Source organism: Bos indicus, chromosome 7 (genome assembly GCF_029378745.1).
Source record: "Bos indicus isolate NIAB-ARS_2022 breed Sahiwal x Tharparkar chromosome 7, NIAB-ARS_B.indTharparkar_mat_pri_1.0, whole genome shotgun sequence".
Classification (NCBI taxonomy): Eukaryota; Metazoa; Chordata; class Mammalia; order Artiodactyla; family Bovidae; genus Bos; species Bos indicus.
Window position 1 is genome coordinate 105,783,808 of NC_091766.1, and position 21,866 is coordinate 105,805,673.

Consider the following 21,866-nt stretch of genomic DNA (forward strand, 5'->3'; position numbering starts at 1 on the left):
CCCTTTGACACAAACAAGCCTAGTTCATCTAGTACTGTAAGTTGCCTATAGTACTCAGGCCTTCTACAATAGCCAAGAGAAGAAGGTGTGTATTGGTTAAGAGCATATACTTTTCAGCTGAACTTCACTGTGTTCAAATCCTGGCTAAGTGATCTTGTGTGACATTTAGTAGGTCAGTTAATGTGTGCATGCCTCGATAGCTCAGTTGGAAGAAAAGGAATAACTGTATCTCACAGGGCTGAAATGTGGGTTAAATGGGATGAAACATGTGAAGCATTTAGCACAGTGCTTGGTACAGAGTAAATACCCGAAAAATGGTAACAACCTTTATTACACCATGTTCTAAGCAGACCGATGCCTCTAACAAAGTTTTAATTTTTTTACAGTCCCTTAACTTTCATTCTAGCCTAAGTTTTATGCTACTTTCCCCCAATTCTGTTCTCTATTGACAAGGAAAAAAAATTTTTTTTTGCCTGATGATCAGAAAGAATGTCAAACTGTTTTGGTAGGCAGTTTAGCAGTTGGAATCAAAATACTTTACAATGTACATAACTTTGGATTCAGCAAGTTCATTGCTTGGAAATAAGCACGGGGATCTATAAAGATTTTCTGTGGGAATGCTTGTTTAAACACACTTATAACAGTAAACCTCTAGAAACAACTAAATGTCCAGCAGTGCGTGCTACTTCAAATGAAAATGAAACACACAATGGCATAATCAGTGGCCACTACAATGATATAAAGAAGAATTATAAAGTGACATGGAAAGGTGATCAGTAAATAAACAGCAAAATGGGACAACCGTGATTCCAATATTTTAAATAAGATAATAGGATGTGCACAAATATATCGAGCACAGAACAGGATTTATCTGGTTAAAGGCTTTTGGGAAGTTCTGTGTAAAACGAGCATGTATTAATATTTGGGTTTCCCTGGTGGCTCAGTGATAAAGAATCTGCCTGCAATGCAGGGGTTGCAAGAGAAGTAGGTTCAATCCCTGGTCGGGAAGATCCCCTGCAGGAGGGCACGGCAACCCACTCCATTGCCTGGAGAATTCCATGGACAGAGGAGCCTGGCGGACGACGGATCACGGAGTCGCAAGGAGTCAGACATGACTGAAGCGACTTAGTACATACACACAGTGAATTTTTAAAGTTGCAAGTTCTCCAGAAAGTCCTTGCCAAGCGTGAACCTAGCAGAGGTGTTATCAGGCCACTGAAAAAAAGATACTGTTTCATTTTGCTGCCCAAACTATATCACCCCAAATCTTCAGCAGCAGTTCCCAATCTAGCTCATCACTAGATGAATCCTGTTGTCACCTAAAGTTAGATGAATCCTATCTGTATAAAATAGATATTCTGGCAAACTTAACAAATGTCTTCAGTTCAGTTCAGCTCAGTCGCACAGTCGTGTCGGACTCTGTGACCCCATGGACTGAAGCACGCCAGGCTTCCCTGTCCACTCATGAAAAAACTTGCTGTATATCTTTAACTTCACACATTTATTCTAACCACTATCTTAAACTCATTTGTATTTAAATACTCCTGTTATATTATTTAATCCAAGTTTAATGTTACCATACAGAGAATTTTTTGAGAAATCTAATGCAGCCAAGTTATAAAGCATATGAATGACCATAATAGTTGCCCACTCTGGAGGGTTTCATATAATATCAAACACTGTCTTTCATCTCACCTTACCTTTTCACTGGGATATCTCTAATTGCGGCAAAGTTCCATGGGGGAAGAGAAGGATGAAGGCTTTGAAGGTCATCACCACTTTAAAATGTCAGTATCTCATGTACACACACACACACCCCATCAATAAGTGTATGAATATTCAACCAAGCTTAAAATCCTTCACAATGAGAACTTCCTTAGTGTTCCATTTGAAATTAACTTTGTTTCAAAATACTTTTTGAAATGTGTTTCATTTCTTAGCTTTGTTTTCTTACACTAGCCCTACTTGGTTAATGTGCTAAATGTATGGTCAGTTTACCCATGGCATAAATCCATCACAAGGCAACCTGAATAATAAAGTTAGCGAATGCAGAATCATTATTTTTGAAGGCAGATCTCTTAGGGCTCTGCAGGCTCTATTTCGAAGTTTGGATTTTTTTTTTTTCCAAGTGTGATATGAATCCATTGCAGACTGTGGGGTTAAATTAGATCATGTGTTCAAGGTATCTATCTTGCTTCATGCTAAAATGCCAAAAGTCTACAGTCTTAATTACATGCTTAATACTCGATATAAAGAGATTTACATATTAACCTGACTCCAGTCTGGCCAGAAGATAATTACTGCAGGTCATCTGAACCAAGAACCTCCAGACCCAAGAGAAAGTCCTTGGTGGCCTCTGAGCCACACAACACACAGTTAGAATGACCAGTTGCCTTCCTAACAGCAGTAAGACGTGGGGTAGTCATTTATCTGAAGATCCAGAGGTTGAGTTCAGGAAACCTGTCTATTTACGAAAGGTTTTTTCCCAATCCTAGTACAAGCAAAAGTAAATTCCATAATATGAACGTCTGCTCCCTCAACATGAAGAGCTCCACAGGATCAAATAAAAAGTGTTCTCTCTACTCAATTTTTTTTTTTTTTAAACACAAAGTGCCTTGGGAATAGACCGGTGTTACTGCTACAGCAAAGTTAAATTGCATTCCCATTTAACAAAAATGTGCCTTATTAAAAAGCAAAAGAATGGCTATTTAGAGTTATGCCAGCTACTGATGAAAAAGAAATTGTGAGCCCAGGGCAATCTGAGCCTGCTGCGCACCAAGTCTCCGCTGAAGCAAACTCCTCTGAAAGAGCCCCAGGCCTTCTGGGCCGGTGACGCTCTGCATGTGAGCCACCAAGCCAAGGGCTGGAGCAGGGAGGGTGGTAGAATATGCCACGTGGGTAGTAGACACAGCCCCGTGTTTCCTCCAAAGCCAAACCTGTGAAACTCAGAAAGAAAAGGCAGCTCTGCATTGCAGTACTTAAAGTATACATACAGCGTTTTAATTTAAAAGTTATATGGAATTTGACCAGCATATAAAGTAGAATCTGACGGCATTTCTCTCTAGAGGTTACAGAAGAGTGTGGCCTCGAGAACAATCTGACAGCTAACACCTAGCCCTCTGTATAATATATGAACCAGGGTTCTGGATTACCAGTAGTTAGCAATGTCTAAATACAATCGATTCCTGTTAGTCTAAAGAATAAGCTCCAGTGTTAGAGAAATGTAAGCGTTAAAGCTATCCAAAGACAAGCATAATGTAATATACATATGAGAAGGTAATATAGATACTATAAGTATGGCATTCATCATATTAAGTCTAAAACACGGGTTTAAGATTAGCCCATATTTTATAATACCATTTTTAGAAAGTATATTTAATATAGACTGGAATGAAGGCAACTCTGCAAGGATACACATTAAACTGTTAACTGCTCTTTTCTGTTAGAAATGGTATATCTTAGTTTCTTCTTTTTTTTCTATTATGTGTGATTTTTGCAATGATATAATATGTCCACATATTTATATGATATAGATAAAACCACAAACTTTCCTTAACAGGATAAAGACTAGCCTGAACCATCCAAGAATTTTGGAAACTGGAATTCCCAGAACAAAGAGATTCACAATAGATTGAAATGCTTAGTTGCAGCATGAAAACACCTTCAGAATCCGTTAAAGGCCATGCTGAATGCAGACACCTCCGCTTCTTATTCCTGTGCTGAGCCCAGCACTGGAGAGGGCTTGCTCGGGGGAAAGGAGTGTGCTGGACAGCATGCTCTTCTGACCATCTTTCGGGAAATGCTGTTCACTGACAATTCTGGAAACACGTGGCGTCTAAGCCCAGGCGAGAGATCTGGATCAAGGCCAGCGCATCCTTCTTCCCCTGATATCCGGGGAACTCTAAATTAATACTTGCTGAATGACTGGCTATTTAACCAAGATGTAATTGGAGAAACCTTAGACATTGCAACAGATGTACCTTTCCCACAGGATGCCTTAGAGAGCTCTGTGATTTCACGGGCACCTGCTCATGCATGGCGCAGTCACGTGCTCTGCACCTGCGCTCAGGCTCCGCTCCGAGTGGCTCACGTCAGTCTGGTATCGGTGAGACACTGTAGTCACGGCGCGTCGTTTAGAACCCCACCTCTGAGTATTGCTTACCCACACAAGCTGCGTTAATCCAAAATTCTTGCGCGCATTGTTCGAACACACTTATTTCTCCCCAAAACAGATTTCTGTTGCAGTAGAGTGAGAAGCCCCCTTTCAAGATTTTCAGAAAGATACTGCAAATGTACAGCTGTATTATGGCATTACGATATACCTCTTAGAATACCAACTTTGCTACTTTTTACTTATACAAATTTCTTGCCCTATAAATATAAAAAATACAAAATTAATTTTAAAAATAAAGCAATATAGAAGTGTATAAAGAGTAAAATGTCCCCTCCTTTACCCAGGACTGCCATGACCCTATAAAGTGCCTTTGTGTGAATTTAAAATAGGCACCCCTTTTCTCAAGACAAAAAGCAAGCATTTAAATTAGTGCTTTTTCATACACCTTGAGCAGCACACATGTTTAGGTGATGCCCGTGTGGCGTTTGGACAAAGAGTGTCCGTGCCAACGTCCGTGCAGGTAAGGACGCGTGTGTGTGCTCTCCCGAGTATGTGAACACTCATACCAGGCTGGCTCTCCTCCACAACTCCAGCACTTGAGCAAAACACCCAGAATTTCCAGACACTGCATCCCCCATGGATGCCTGTACACTCTCCTCTGAGTTAAACTTGTGTGCAGTCTTGCTGATGGCCGCGTAGATACATATACGCATAGATACGCCCCTCACAACTTGAACAAATTCACGCATTCACACAGGAGGTATCCAGCCTTCTTGGTCTCCTCCCCCAATCCCGTTCACCAGAGATGACAGCACTCTACATGTGGCGAAAGTCATTTTTAATTTGAAAATTAATGAGAGAACCCGTTAGAGACTCTCGTTTGTATATGTAAAGTTCCTCTGGGCCTACATTAAGGAAGGGTGTATTCTCTACTGCCATCTCTTTGAAAGTTTAAATGCCACGGTACAGTTTCAAGTGGCAGATGTTAATACAGCTTGTACTTTCCCAACTTACACTTGAAAGCACTCTTGCAAACTCAAGGGAAACTTTTCCATTCTATATTCAAATGGCAATAGGGATACTTTGTAATACATGTCTGTATCAAATTTGGTGTGAAAATGTGTTTTATGGAACTTGTGAAAACTCACGTTTGAGGCATCTTTCTAAATAGTACCATGCAGAGCACATTTTATACCCACCAGGTTCTTAGACTTGATCTCTCTAAATGACAGCATATGGATTTCAGATCAAATTAAATAAAATGCTTAGGGTCTTCTTTTCATGCATTCTGAGATACTGTTTTCAATAGGAGTACAAGAGCTTAACACTGCATTTTTATATGAATACAACAATCTCTGTATGAATAAAACAGATAATAAATGTTTTGCTTTAACACTCTTTCCACTAAAATATCAGAACTAGTTTCAGATACATTTGACATATGTAAAGAATTACAGTGATACATTCTTTAAAATGTACCTCTCTATGTACTGAGTATGAAATCCAAGAATTTTTATTTATTTCTCTTTTGTTTTCTTGAAATAACCTAGCTATCATCAACAGAAAAAGTCTTTGTTAAAACTCTGCAGAAATATAATAAACAGCTGCTGCTGCTGCTAAGTCACTTCACTCGTGTCCAACTCTGTGTGACCCATAGACGGCAGCCCACCAGGCTCCCCCGTCCCTGGGATTTTCCAGGCAAGAACACTGGAGTGGGTTGCCATTTCCTTCTCCAATGCATGAGAGTGAAAAGTGCAAGTGAAGTCGTTCAGTCATGTCTGACCCTCAGCGACCCCATGGACTGCAGCCTTCCAGGCTCCTCCTTCCATGGGATTTTCCAGGCAAGAGTACTGGAGTGGGGTGCCATGCCTTTTCCGATAATAAACAGAAACACATGTGATTAATTTTAAAGAAAGAAACAAAAATGGATTTTTTTTCTAGTCACTTGTTCGAGCCAGGATTGATCTTAGATCAAGTTCTGAAGGAGTCCTTTTTCGCCCATGGCCTCCTCACTAACTCCCCACATCATCCTTTCCATGGTTTTCCTTCTCCCCTTCCTGTTCCCTGAACCCTTCAGCTCACCCTGCTTTGCTCAGACATTGCTCCCTCTTATTTCCTGAAGCTCTGATTTCCGCCAGCTAATCTGATAAACTAATGCAGATTGAGATAGCCCTAATGAGCCAAAATATATTACTGTTCCAGCAACATTTGATTATATTTATCAGTGGCTATGGTTATCACCCAAAAAAAAAAAAAGAGTAATGGTTGGAATTTGGAGTCTTCCAAAAGTCTATGAAGAGAGTGACTTAGGTGAGGACTCTTCAGTTTACACTACGCAGACACATGCACAATTTATGCCATCTTCATGGCTGTATCTATATCTTCCAACTCAGCAAAGGCACTGCTACTTGAAAACCACAAGTGGTGATTGATCTCCAGACCAAAAGCGAGACTGGGGGACTCGGAGGCATTGGAAATAGGTCTGGCAGACACGACTAGGGAAAGAAGGCTCATTTTCACAAGTGGGCCTGCTGCTCCAACTTTGGCTAGTAACCGAAATAGATTGGACTCTTTTTCTGATTCCTATGTTAAATTCATAGAAATTTGGCAACTCCAGTCTGAGTGCTGAAGAAGCAATTTACTGAACCATGCCCCAGCAGCCTGGAAGCACGGATGTTTCTCCCAAATCCCCAAATTTGCATCTCAGTATTTCTTGACTCAGTATTTCTTGTTAAATAGAGGTGATGGAAAGGCCAGTTTCTCTTGGAATCCTAATATCAGTATTTCCTATTTCGTTTCAATTCTTGTTTGAATGAGTTTTCAATTCATTTCAAAAATTGAGTACCAAATCTTAGAATTCAGTAATGGCAGCGGTAGGTAAGGTTGAAACTGGAAAATTCAAATGTCAGGCTCTGTATATCCACATTCTTAGTAAAAGTATTCTTCTTTATTTACCTACACATTTATAACTAAAACCTAAATTATGACCCCTGTATTATTCAGTCAGTGCATGGGGTAGAATTCAAGGGAGCAAAATTCAGCTATTAAATAATTTAAAAGGAAATCCAATATTTATTTCAGGTTTTAAAAGAACATTAAGGGGGATCCAGTTTTTACCTTACGGAAACATTTTGTCAGGTATCTTTTTCCGAGACCCATTTCTTTGTCTTGGAACCCTCGTCTTACAAACCCCAGGATTTTTGCACACCTGGTGTTCTGTTCTCTCGCAGGTCCCCTCTCCTTGCTCTCCATCATAACACCTTCCTTCCCGGATTAGTGCCCCCAGATTCTAGGCCACATCTCGACTCTGGTTTCCCCTTCCCCTGGTTGTGCAGAAAAAATATTCAGAAACAATGGTGGCAGAGAGTGGATGTACTCAGAGTCTAAAAAACGATTGTTGTTATTGTCCAGTCGCTCAGTTGAGTCCCATGCTTTGAGACCCCATGGACTGCAGTACGCCAGGCCTTCCCATCCATCATCAACTCCCGGGGTTTGCTCAAGCTCATGTCCATCGAGTTGGTGATGCCATCCAACCATCTCACCCTCTGTCGTCCCCTTCTCCTCCCACCTTCAATCTTTCCAGCATCAGGGTCTTTTCAAATCAGTCAGTTCTTCGCATTAGGTGGCCAAAGTATTGGAGTTTCAGCTTCAGCATCAGTCCTTCCAATGAATATTCAGGGTTGATTTCCTTTAGGATGGACTGGTTTGGAACACATATATCCTTTCTTTTTTTCTTAACATGCATAAACTTAGTGCATTCAAAGAAACAAAGTCTCTAAGGGCAGAAATTCAGGTCAATCTCTGTCTTTAAACTTACTCATTATACCTCAGCCATTTGCTCCTAAGTAAGTCATCATGGTTGTATTACTATTTCCACCTACCCAGCACTTTTCACTTTACCGAGTCCTTTCTCATCTCTGATTCAGTTATACTGCAAATAGCAAAAGCGTATGTTGTCACTTATCAAAGACCAGACAACACCTGCACAGAGAGGTCCTACGACATTTAAGCAGATACAGACATGGAATTCGTATCCTGCCCAACAGGATTGTCCCTTTCCACTTACCTCTTATCTGGAAGTTCCTTCTGTTATTTTTCATGCAAGGTTAATTATACCCCACTCATCATCAAGAAGAGATGGTGAAAGGAGCAAAGAGATACCAAAGGCCATCGTGATCGAAAACGTTAACTTTTCTTGCTAGAAAGAAATAGACTATTCAGAAATACCATTGACATAAATCACACACCAAGAGTGGACTTTAAGTAAATAAATAAGCAAAATCTGAGAATGTTTTTAATCAGAAGAGCCAAATTGTGCATGGCATACCAAAGATGACCATCAGTTCCACAACAAAGCAAGAAGAAAAATAAGGACTAGAGCAGAGGAGAGTGTTTGGCTAAGCCACTGATGGCTCATGGTTTTCCACTGATGCGTAATGGAAAAAGCATAGACATCATCAGAACTTGAGTATATTGATTTAAAACAAGTAACTGCAAAGGCAACTGGCGTCATCTGTCTTTATTCTACAGTGTGAGTTCAGCCTTGCTATTTAATGCTTCTCTTATCATCATGAAGCCCTGAACCAATGAATCTTTTAAGTTTTGTTTACAGTACGGTATCTAAACCAGATGGACTCCTCTTTATTAACCATTCGTTTATTTACCTTGGACAAGCCAAAAAAGTATCACCCTTTACAGAATACTGCTTTCATGGTCTTTATTCCTGTTTGAGTTTGCTGCTTGTGGCAGAGTTGTGACTACAAAGGGAATTTATGCAACAAACACTTAATGGAAGTGCCAGGCCTTATGCTCTGTACCAGGGATACAGACATGACTCCTTGCAGGGCTTACTGATTTTAGAGATAGACCTGTTGCAGATGATACATGGTGCAAATTCTAAATCTATTACCAAACTATAAAGTCAAAGCCATGGAGTGGACAGAGTGGCCAGTGACAGAGTGCGGTGGGAAGTTGTTATAAAAGTCTAAATAAGGAAACAGCATCACCCTGCTTCCTTTTATCCACAGCACTTGGCATCAGCTTAAATTATTTTGTTCGTTTTTAAAGATAATTTGTCATCAGTTTTTCAGCCCTAGATTTTAAGGTCCACAAGTTAGAAATGTTTCCCCTCTGCATGTGCCCCAGTGTCTAAAACAATGTCCAACACACAGAAGGAGCTTGCTATATGTTGAACAGTCTCACACTATATATATATATACAAATATATATGCATTTTTTCCAGCCCCCAGTACTCAGCATCTGCTCTTATTTGAGAAAGGATCTTTACAGAGCTAATCAAGTTAAAGTGATGTCATTAGAGCAAACTAAATGATAATTCGATGACCTAATCTAATATGACGGGTGTCCTTATAAAGAATGGAAATTTGGACACAGAGGAAAGATGATCTGAAGAGACACAAGGAGAATACAGCCATCATGGGTCTCAGAAGGAACCAAGTCCACTGACACCTGGATTTCAGAGCTCGAGACCCCAGAACCACCAGAAGATGAATTTCTGTTGCTTAAACCCCCCTGCCGTATGTGGTTCATCATGGCAGCAGCCCTTGTGAACCAACACAGACCTCAAGGTGTGTGTGTGCAAGGAAGGAAGGAATGAGATCAGCTATATCAGAGGAAATAGAGGAAATGGTAGACACAAAAAAATAGTTCTGACTGGACTTTGTCATGAATTGGGTCTGGGAAGTCGGGAGGGTGAGGAATCAAGGCCAATTTAATGCTAATCACTATAGGAAAGATTAAGAATACAGAAGAGAAATGTTTCGATTGTACATGGGCACATTTGTATATGTGCATAGGAGGTAGGGCTTCCCAGGTGGTACTAGTGGCAAAGAATCCACCCGTGGATTCAGGAGACGTAGGAGGTGCAGGTTAGATCCCTGAGTCCATGGAGGACTCATCCCTGCCATGATAATTATACCCAACTCATCACCAAGAAGAGGAGGAGGAGGAGGGCATGGCAACCCACTCAGTATTCTTGCCTGGAGAATCCCATGGACAGAGGAACTTGGTGGGCCATGGTCCATAGGATCACAAAGAATTGGACAGGACTGAAGCAATTCAGTACACAGGCAGGCATGTAGGAAGGTAGCGAGGTTCAATGCAGGAGAGTTTAGTTATAGGTAAGCATCCACAATACCCGTGTGAATATTGCCAGCAAACAAGGGGGAATATGAGCCTTGAACCAGGAGAATCAGAAATGTATATATGGGAGTCCTTCAGAACCGTAAATGTTGCTTGACATCATAAGTGCTAATGAGAGCTTCTAAGGAGAACATATCAGTTGTGGGCAGAAATTGATCAAAGGTGAATCTTTCTAGGGGAAAAAAAAAATTCTCACTTATGTATAATGAATAGGGATAAGATTAATCTAAACAACACAAGGAATAGAGGGAAAATGGGAGAAAATGATTCTGTAAGACTCAAGTGAAGTATGATTTTCAAGAAATTAGGTCTGTCAATTGTATCAAACCCTGAAGCGGAGTTATAAAGGATTGGGAGTGAAAATACCCTTTTATGTTGGACAGTGTGTGGAGTGTTAGAGTCGAAAGCTAGCATAGGGATGACTGAGAAGTAAAGGGATTTGTTAAAAAGAAACCACATTTCTAATATAATGTTATGAGGGTTCTGAATGTTTTGACTGATGATGCCCAGGACCAATGCAACAAGGGACCTAAAACAGCTAAGTAACTCTTAGCTACTGCAGGGTCCAATCTGAGAGATCCCCCAGAATTTATCCTACATTCATAAATCCCCCGGAATTTATGAACAATTTCAAAATGCTTAGAACACACTTGCTCAAGAAAATGCTTCATCAATTTTAATTCAATGCTAGAAGATGGAATTTGAAATTAAATTGTCAGTAATATATGCATTTTGCTAATCTTGGAGTAGGAATTTTATTTCTTAAGATGCAGAATCTGATTTATCAACAAAGTCTTAAAGCATGAGGTCTTTGAGCAGGGCATTAGAAAGACAGAATTAAAAAGCTCCTTGATTAAAAAGAGTTTGCAGTACTTTTGGCTGACTTTAGAACAAATTATTTAGTATTAGACAGCATGCTCCATGAAGGCAGAAATTTCATCTGCTAGGCACATGTTATATTCCCATAACTTGACACAGAGCCAGGTTCAAAATGGGTACAAAATAAATATATAGTTAATATTTATACTGCTTAACTCTGCTACAATGTTAATTTGTATGTGTCTTCTCCTTGGGCCAAACTAAATCTAAATTCTTTTGTTTTGGAAAGAGTAAAACAAAAAGCTTCATATGTGCTATATTAAAATTAATGTGTGTCCAGACTTATCTACGAAAACATCAGAAAGCATAAATGAGTATTTGCAGAAATTTTATTGGCATTACATTCCAGATAAAGTGTGCTAAAGCAGAGCAATGTGAATCTAATTCAATTTTTAAACTTCAAGTTTCAATAAACAACATTAAATGTTACTGCAACAATATCATTCTCAGCACAGTATGACTTCTTACAGCATTGCAGAGAAAGATAACCAAATTTGGGGGCAAAGTAGGTTTGTTCTTATGTTAAGCTTCATAAAACTCACTTCTCTCAACACACTTAAGATGAAGTTGGTTATTTCAACTACCAGGCTTCTTTCCTTCACTTCCAAACTTAGTAGAAAAACTTTAACTCCCAACACCTTTGATCAGTAGGTATCATTTCTACAAAGAGAGAATCTTATGAATCTTTTGTTTCATAACAAAATTTATAGAGACATTTAAATTTGTGAAAATGTTCAAATTTCACTCTGTATACCTCTGAAGCATCTTCAAAATTATAGGCTAGGAACACAGTTCATTTTCACTGATAGTTAAGGGCCTGGATAAAAACTTTGGGTAAGGGGACAAAAACAGCTCTGTTTTCTTTACATTAGGTCAGTCCTTCATTGTACTCAGGCAGAAATGCACCAGGATAGTGAGAATTATTTATGAAAAATGATGTGTTAAAATTTAAAGCTTCACCTAGGTCTTGGAAATCCTCAAACTCTTCTTAATGCTTTATTTTAAATAAACTTTTAGGACTGCTAAGTTGCTTCAGTTGTGTCCGACTCTGTGTGACCCCATAGACGGAAGCCCACCAGGCTCCCCCGTCCCTGGGATTCTTCAGGCAAGAACACTGGAGTGGGTTGCCATAGGACTGCTCGCATTTAAATAAATGCAATGCAAAACTCTTATCTATTCAGTATGGAAAAGTATAGAGAGAAATATACTACAAATTAGATTAGCTTATTTACCCCTTTATTAAACTTACTTTAAATTGAGAAGTATGAATAATTCTCCTGTATGCACACCTTCACACTCATTCATGCTGTCTTTTCTGTGGCATAAACTAGTATTACAGCATTTTCATGAATGGATGCATTAATAATAATGTGGCCATTTATATTCAGACTCCAGCAAACCTCACCTTGAGGGACCCTTTGTCTCATTGACTTGATTCATTATGAGTCTAACTAACAGAATTCCAGTTTCTCAGTATCAGTGTCCTATTTAGTTCTAATTTGTAACATCATAACCTTTGCTTAACCTCTCATTCAGAGAAGTCTTACAGTTCCTTTCCTAGACTGAAAAATTGCATAAATATTTAAATGTTAATTCAGAAAGAGTAAGAGTTATGTCAAAAACGTCCCTTAGAGCCAAAATTTCTGTGGATCTCAAATACTACCATTATATGACCTAAAAAATTCAAAAAAGTATCAATTTTTCCCCTCTGGCTTAAATATTGCTTGTTCATGAAAGATGTTTTAAAATACCTGGAGGGTCAGAGGTCGTTCTCCCCATAGTCTTTTTTATTTTAAAGACAAATGGGAACTTGTCAAACAGCTCAGAAAATTCTGCAAATAATTATGGAAATGCCAGTCAAGAAAGCTGCATTTCCTTACTTCTAAAAATGTGGCTTTGATAAGTCAAAAAACTTTTCAACCTGCTTATCTTGTACATTACGCCCACAAAATCCCTGAACTAATCATAGCTTATGAAACCATGTTGTCAAAATAAAAAAAAAATTCTACAGGTATATAAACTTGAGATTAGACTAATTTCAGCAGTCATTCAAAGTAGTCATTTAAATGGAGAATTTAAGATAAATGCTCCCATTATTAGGTAGATATCTTATTTTAGAAGAGTAGTGTGAGTTTCTTGACAAGCCAAGAGATCAAATTTAAAAGTACTATATATATGTGAGAGCTTTAGATTTGGCAAGATTGTACACTCAAAAATAAATTGACACTCCCCCTAAAAATGTATTCCAATAAAAATTATATTAAACTTACCAATTTTCATCTTTTATTCTAACGTTTCCTAGAGTAAAAGCCCTTTTGATTCAAAATATGGAGAGGTAATTATTGCTCTTCCTTCCGTTTTGAAAGGTTACTTCTCTGTGTTTCCTTCAGGGTCCTGGATTCTTGCTGAGCTCCTTAGGACTGGCAGACTTGAGGATTTTGGTTTCTAATCTGTATAGCTCACTCTGTAATCCACATTGGTTGGCGTTCAGAGTGCCACGCTGCTGTGTCACTTAGACAGCTGAATGAAAAATAACATCAACTCCCAAACAAAGTCAAACATTATGACGACAAACAACACAAGATATCACACAAGTTCAGTCTAAACTAGGCAGCATAAACCTTACACACACACCAAGCCGCTATCTTCCCAAATGTTGATGGTGACTGACACCTCTTATGAAAAAGCCTCTCCCCTTACAACTGAGAGGAGAAAAATAAGTTCAAAGACCATGTGCTCAGGAAAATTTCTTAGTCCTAGAAGAAGGACTGATTAGAAAATAATAAGGTAGTATCGTAATTGTACAGGATGGTTGCAAAAGAATCATGGAAGTTCCCCGTGGATTTCATCAAGTGGGACTTCAAGGTTTAAAGGGAAGTTAGCCCAGAGTGGCTGATTAAGACTCTTTCAATCAGATGGCTTTAAAAATGAAATTAAACAATAGTTAGTGTAACATAATCATGTAAAGTAACAGTGGCAGTTAGAGAGCAGGTCCTTGACAAAGACAAATGCTGTGTCATTAACATACTATTGTCTATGGGCTTAGTACAGGACCCACTTTATAAAGGAAGGACTAGAGATCAGACACATTCAAGAACACACAGCTATTAACTGCCAACGAACCCCAGTTCTTTTGACAGTAAGTCCATCTTTATTGACAATTGACCACTTGTACTCATTGAGTTTCATGAATTCAGAAACTTTCAAAAAATATTTTGGAGGCCACTATAGGATTGCTAAAGTTTTATTTTGCAAAACACATCAAAACAAAAACAAACCCACATAACAATAATCATCAGTTCACAAAAGAAGGGGCATTTGATTTTTTAAACTGGAAAAAAAAAAGTTGAGAAAATTCATTATTTCCTTTTATTTTTTTTTTCATTTCACCATACATGGGTGAAAATTTTATATCAAAATGGTAGAGACCCCTGTTTAGAAACCCTGATTTCTGCCATAGCTGCATCTGAGTATCAGCCCAGGATATATACCAGAATTTTATTATAGTTGAATTACCTGGAAATAAATTTTTGAACACTTTACAGAAGATGTAGCATATATCCTTGATCCTAAGGCACATTTAGCATTTTAATTTTTTTTAATTGGAATGGAACTAAAATGTTCAATAAACATATTTAATCTCATTATATCCTTTTTTCTTCACAAAAGCAGTATATAATTCATCAATGCATATTATAGTCATTGATAGCACAGTCTTGAATCCAGTACTGTATGTTTTGAATGAGCTGATATACATTCAGATAAAGAATGCAAACTTTATTAGAGAATCCCCAATATCCAAGGACAGGAAAAATACAGGCACTCAAGTGAAATGAAGAGACAGATTACTATGCTCTCAAGATAGCTTCACAGGATTCTAATTTCATAACCAACATCCTCTAAGAAATTGAATGCTAACAAGAAGTAGCTGAAGTTGAGGTTTAATTTCTTTATTTTTGCCTATAAGTAACTTTCATCTAGGGGATCAGGAAATATGCTCTAGTTAATCAAATATTCTGGTTAATAGATAATTTCTCTACTTAGTTCTGTGTATATATGATTGACTATGAAAACTTCAGTTCAGTTCAGTTGCTCAGTCATGTCCCATTGTTTGCGACCTCATGGACTGCAGCTCGCCAGGCTCCCTGTCCTTTACCATCTCCTGGAGCTTGCGAAAACTCATGTCCATCAGTTCAGTGATCCATCCAATCATCTCATCCTCTGTCATTCCCTTCTCCACCTGCCTTCAATGTTTCCCAGCATCAGGGTCTTTTCAAATGAGTCAGCTCTTTGCATCAGATGGCCAAAGTACTGGAGTTTCAGCTTCAGCATCAGTCCTTCCAATGAATATTCAGGACTGATTTCCTTGAGGATGGTTGGTTCTTCTTGCAGTTCAAGGGACTGTCAAGAGTCTTCTCCAACACCACAGTTCAAAAGCATCAATTCTTCAATGCTCATCTTTCTTTATAGTTCAACTCTCACATCCATACATGACTACTGGAAAAACCATAGCTTTGACTATACGGACCTTTATAGGCAAAGTAATGTCTCTCCTTTTAAAATGCTGTCTAGGTTTCTCATAGCTTTTCTTTTTTTTTTTTTTTTCTTCTTTTTAAAAGTGTCTTTTTAAAGGGAGTAAATGTCTTTTATTTTCATGGCTGCAGTCACCCTCGCAGTGATTTTGGAGCCCCCAAAAATAAAGTCTCTCACTGTTTCCATTGTTTCTCCATCTATTTGCCATGAAGTGATGGGACTGGATGCCATGAACTTCATTTTTTTTAATTTAAATTTATTTATTTTAATTAGAGGCTAATTACTTTACAATATTGTATTGGAATGTTGAGTTTTAAGCCAGCTTTTTCACTCTCCTCTTTAACTTTCATAAAGAGGCTCTTTAGTTCTTCACTTTATGCCATAAGAATGGTGTCATCTCCATATTTGAGGTCACTGATATTTCTCCTGTCAATCTTGATTCCAGCTTGTGCTTCATCCAGCATGGCATTTCACATGATATATTCTGCCTATAAGTTAAATAAGCAGGATGACAAGATACAGCCTTGAAGTACTCCTTTCCCAATTTGGAACCTGTCCATTGCTCCATATCTGATCCTAACTGTTGCTTCATGATCTGCATACAGATTTCTCAGGAGGCAGGTACGGTGGTCTAGTAGGCCCATCTATTTAAGGACTGTCCACAGTTTGTTGTGATCCACACAGTTAAAGGCTTTGGTGTAGTCAATAAAGCAGAAATAGATGTTTTTTCTGGAATTCTCTTGCTTTTTCGATGACCCAACGGATGTTGGCAATTAGATCTCTGATTCTTCTGCTTTTCTAAATCAGCCTGAACATCTGGAAGTTTGCACTTCATGTAGTGTTGAAGCCTCTCTTGGAGACTTTTGAGCATTACTTTACTAGCGTGTGAGATGAGTGCAGTTGTGCTGCAGATTGAGCATTCTTTGGCATCACCTTTCTTTGGGACTGGAATGAAAACGAAGCTTTTCCAGTTCTGTGGCCACTGCTGAGTTTTTCAAATTTGCTGGCATATTGAGTGCAGCTCTTTAACAGCATCATCTTTTAGGATTTAAAATAGTTCAGCTGGAATTCCATCACCTCCACTAGCTTTGTTTGCAGTGATGCTTCCTAACGCCCACTTGACTTCACAATTAGGGTTAGGATGTCTGGCCCTAGGTGAGTGATCACACCACCATCGTGGTCATCTGGGTCATTAAGATCTTTTCTGTACAGTTCTTCTGTGTATTCTTGCCACCTCTTATTTATATCTTCTGCTTCTGTCAGGCCCATACCATTTCTGTCCTTCATTGAGCCCATCTTTGCATGAAATGTTCCCTTGGTATCTCTAATTTTCTTAGGGAAATCTCTAGTCTTTCCCATTCTATTGTTTTCCTCTATTTCTTGGCATTGATATGAAAAATTAAACCACAATAAAATATACTTAGCACAGAAATTATGCTGAAGGAAATTATTATCTTTGATGACTCAAAGTGTACTTTAAAGTCTCATGTTTACATTATGAAAAATCAATGCTGTGGTAGAGGGAAGAGCCAGGTAATAAAATTCTTTGCATAACAAGACACCAAGTAAACTATACTTTTTACATTTAATCCAGAGTAACATTGTAATTATAAAAACAACATGATCTCCAAACTGGCTTTTCTTCCAGTGTTGCTTTCCTTTCTATGTGCTTTGCAGACACAAGGGATATACTTTTATCCCTTTTTTTTTTTCCACTAAATATTGCATCATAAGTATTTTCTGTTCAGTTCAGTTCAGTCGCTCAGTCGTGTCCGACTCTGCAATCCCATGAACTGCAGCATGCCAGGCCTCCCTGTCCATCACCAGCTCCCAGAGTCCACCTAAACCCATGTCCATTGAGCCGGTATTTTATGTGTTTAGTGGCAAAATCTTCTTAATAGCAAATAATGCATTCAAGGTGATTTACCATAATTTAGTTAAACTTTTCTCAATTGTTAGCCATTTTAGTTGTGCTAAGATTAACATGTTATCTTGTTATATATTTCTTAAAAGCACTTATCACTACCTGAAATTGTTTGCCTAGTAAATTGTTCTTCTCTTTCCTAATAGAGTTTCCTTGAGAGCAGCAGCTGTGTAGTTTTTTCATCCCTGAATCCCCAGAATGTAGCACAATACCAAGACACATCATCAGTTCAGTTCAGTCGCTCAGTCGTGTCCGACTCTGCAATGCCATGAACTGCAGCATGCCAGGCCTCCCTGTCCATCACCAACTCCCGGAGTTCACTCACACTCACATCATATGAGGCCATAAAGATTTGGAGGTTATATGGATGAATGTGTTATCATACATATTTTAAAATGCTTAGGAATAGTTTCCCACTATATGACTTTGGATCTTGCTGGGTTTTGCTTGTGGTTGCATGAGTTACGTAGAAAAATGAAGTCTACACAGGAAGGCAGAAAGCCTGAGTGGTTCTTATAAAAATGCTTGGGGAACTCAAAGTTGGTAATGAAACTAGCACAAGAAACAGCCATAATGAGTGTGAGAATGATCAGGGAGGATGCGGATATCTGAAGAAAACTTAAGATTCTGAGGGAACCTATAGGGAACAAAATGAAGAGAAACCAAGAGGCTCACAGATTGCGAATTTGGGTATTTAAAGTGTAAGTTCTGTTTAGAATTGAAAAGTCTAGGGGACAAAAGTGGGGAGGCTAAACAAAGAATAGAAGATTTTCAGCAAATTAAGTTCAATGAACCCCCAAACTGAGCTAATTATCAGAATCCCCCAGAAACTTTTATTTTTCTTTTTAATAAAAGTTCCCAGTGTCAGTCCTGGAAACTCTAATTCAGCATGTCTGAGTTTTGGCCTGGTGGTTTGTATTTTTAAAATTTCCCCTGGGTACGAATTACATTCTGCATCATTGATTATGGAACACAAAGGATATAAAATAAAAATTAATGTTCATATGTCTATGGTTTAGTCATACTATACTTAGATTCTGTATATTTTTATAAATTTTAGAGAGTTCTTTAAAATATTATATTTACTTTGATATCTGATTGTCTGAAATATGTCTAAATCTTTTATTCAAAATAATTATATGTCAGCTCTTAGTGGTCAAATCAAGAGACACAGCCATAGAACAATTTCAGTTAGTCTCTTCAGCATGTTTTTCTGAGCTCTAAGGCATACTTTATTCAACTGACAGAAGAGCCTTGATGTTATCATAGTCCATCATCAAATTTTTATTGACTTCTTACTTTGTACAAGTAACTTCTATTAAAATCAATGGGAATCATACCAATGATGCCTCTAAAAAATCTGAGAACATTAATACAAAGTGCCTGTTAGTTGAACTGCTCCAGTATTTGATTGTTTTTAGTTTGTTGTATCTTCAAACTCAAATCATCCAAATTACTTTCCATAAAATATGACTTCTTGCCCAGTTCAAAATTATTGTCAGTCACAAACTGCTTTTTATTTATCTTCCCTAACATATCTAACTGATGAGAAAGTCATGCTCCAGCACTGAAATCTCTTAGGAAGGCTGCTCTCACAAGATTTGCAGTCCTGCTTTGTAGATCTATGTATCTGGCTTTGCCCTGAGTATACAAACCCCCAACCTCTTAGAACCTTTAATTTTTGAAAATGGGAACCAAGCTTACATAGGAATCGTTTTGAAATGACACTAGAGTATATGCTGAAGGTTTAGCTATACTTCAGGAAATATATGAACTCAGTGCTTTAACCTTAGTAATCATTAGTCTCAGAAAGATTTTCAGCTCTCTCATTCATAAATACTTCGTGTAGCTTTCATTAAATGAGTAAAAAACACATTTAGTACTACAGAGAACAAACAGTATAAGAATTTATAAAGCAATTTTCTTTCAAAACTAGAAACATTATCTTCTATTCATCTTTTCATTTTTTATTAGCAGAGTGACCATAAACACGGCACTTTATATCTCTGTGTGTCAGTGCCTCAAATGTAAAATGGGTGTAATTTCATCTTCCCTGCCTAGGCCGTGTCAATATAATGAAGATCAGATGAGCCAATATGAATGGAAGCACAATAAAAATGCAAAGAGTTACACAATTTAAGAAATTGTTGTTCTGTTCTGTGAAGGCAAAGTAAATGTCTGGAGTTTTATTGGATTTTTCAATATATTTTCACAGAAGATTTGACAGTGGAGGGTTTCTGTAAGAGATTCTGAAATAAATCAAGAGTGGTAATGAAAGTGTTTCCATTAAACATGTGTAGTTCATTAAGTTATTCCACATGGCACCCAAATCATTAGTATCTTAAATGTAGCAAAGAAGATTGTGAACCAGTGATGACAGATATAAATCGACTCCAGAGAGAAGGTTACTTTCCATGGAGTAAGTGTTATGCTAATTCTTCCTATTACTATAGAACATGTCTATTTATTTGTTCTTTTACCAAGATTCCCCATTCAGTTCTGAAATCTTGAAGAGTCTCTTGCAAACATAGCTTGATTTTATTCTTTATGAAACACGTGGTGCAAATCGACTGTTAAACTTATACCTCTAGCTCATTTAGCACAGAGCACTGAATCACTGTCTTGGCAATAATGAATTTGCTTGCCAGATTAAATCAAACTAATTATATTCTGGTTACTTGACTGTGAAGTCACGTGATACCATTTTTAATTCATTCACGCCATGTCACTCCTCGGTTAAGGGATGATCTCTGCATACAGTGTTCAGTGGAGAAGCTCGCTACCATTATATACACATAGGCATGCTGATGATTCAAAAATGTTACTACTGATGGTTTTATCCCCTCCTGTAAGCAAGGTCTGAGATACTTATACCAGTGATACTCTTAACTGCATAATTCAAATATCACCACGTGCAAAATTGTAGCAATCTGTATGCTATAAACTTCAGTTAAACTTTGTCAGTGCCGCTTTTAATTCATCTTTTAAAAAAAGAGAGAGAGAAAGAGGAGAAGAGAGAATTTATCATAGCTAATATCTACGACATGAACATCTGCTCATAATAAGCTAGTCAAAATCAGTTTAAGTCTATCAGGCACAAGGAGAATATAAATAGCCCAAGACAAGGTATCCAGGCCGATGAAGAGACTGCTGTAAGAATATCACTGAGATTCTTCATTTTTTATTATCTGCCAGCCCTGGTCCTCTCCTGTCTTAAATCCTGGGTTCATACTGTCACCATGACCTCCCAAATGTCTCTCTACTTCCTAGGCTGGCTACCAGACCCAGCCAAGAATTGCAGCATAGATTTTTCTTCAGTACTCCTCTCTCATCTGTTTTTCCTTCTCAACTTGACTTTTCCTCTGTCTAACCCAATCCTATAATCTTCCTGAATGCTACCACGGGATTTGTCCCATCAATCCATCATTTTAAACAAAGTGGTAAGGCCACCATACTAGAAAGCGGCAGGTTCTCATAATTTGAGGGGACAGCTTTAGCGAAGCAAATATGCTTGTGAACTTCTTTTCTTCGTAACAGTTCTTCCACTCTCCCATGATTTCTAAAGGCTGTTTGTTGTTGTTCAGTCACTAAATTGTGCCCCACTCTTTGTGACCCCACGGACTTCCCTGTCCTTCACCATCTCCTGGAGTTTGTTCAAACTCATGTCCATTGCATTGGTGACGCCGTCCAGCCATCTCATCCTTTGTCGTCCCCTTCTCCTTCTACCCTCTGTCTTTCCCAGCATCAGGGTCTTTTCCAGTGAGTTGGCTCTTTTCATCAGCTGGCCAAAGTATTGGGAGTTTCAGCTTCAGCAGCAGCCCTTCCAGGAAATATCCAGGGTAGATTTCCTTTAGGATTGACTGGTTTGATCTCCTTGCAGTCCAAGGGACTCTCAAGCATCTTCTCCAGTACCAGTTTGAAAGCATCAATTCTTCAAGGTTAACTAAAAGCAAAACAGAAGAATTTCAAATTAGCCTCATGAGGTTCAATCTGGCAATGCCACTTGTTAAGTGTTGTGACCTTGGATAAGTTACTTTCCTATTATGAATCTTGATTTACTCATCTGTAAAATTAAGATAATATCTACTTTATGAGATAGTGGGTTCAACTAAAAGTGATCATGTATGTAAAAAAATATCATAGTACATGACATTTAATATATACCCTTTAAGTTGTTTCTTTTGAATTTGAAGTTAATATCTTCTTTCACTTAAATTGTTCCAGTTCTCTTTAATTAATAATTCTAGAACACTC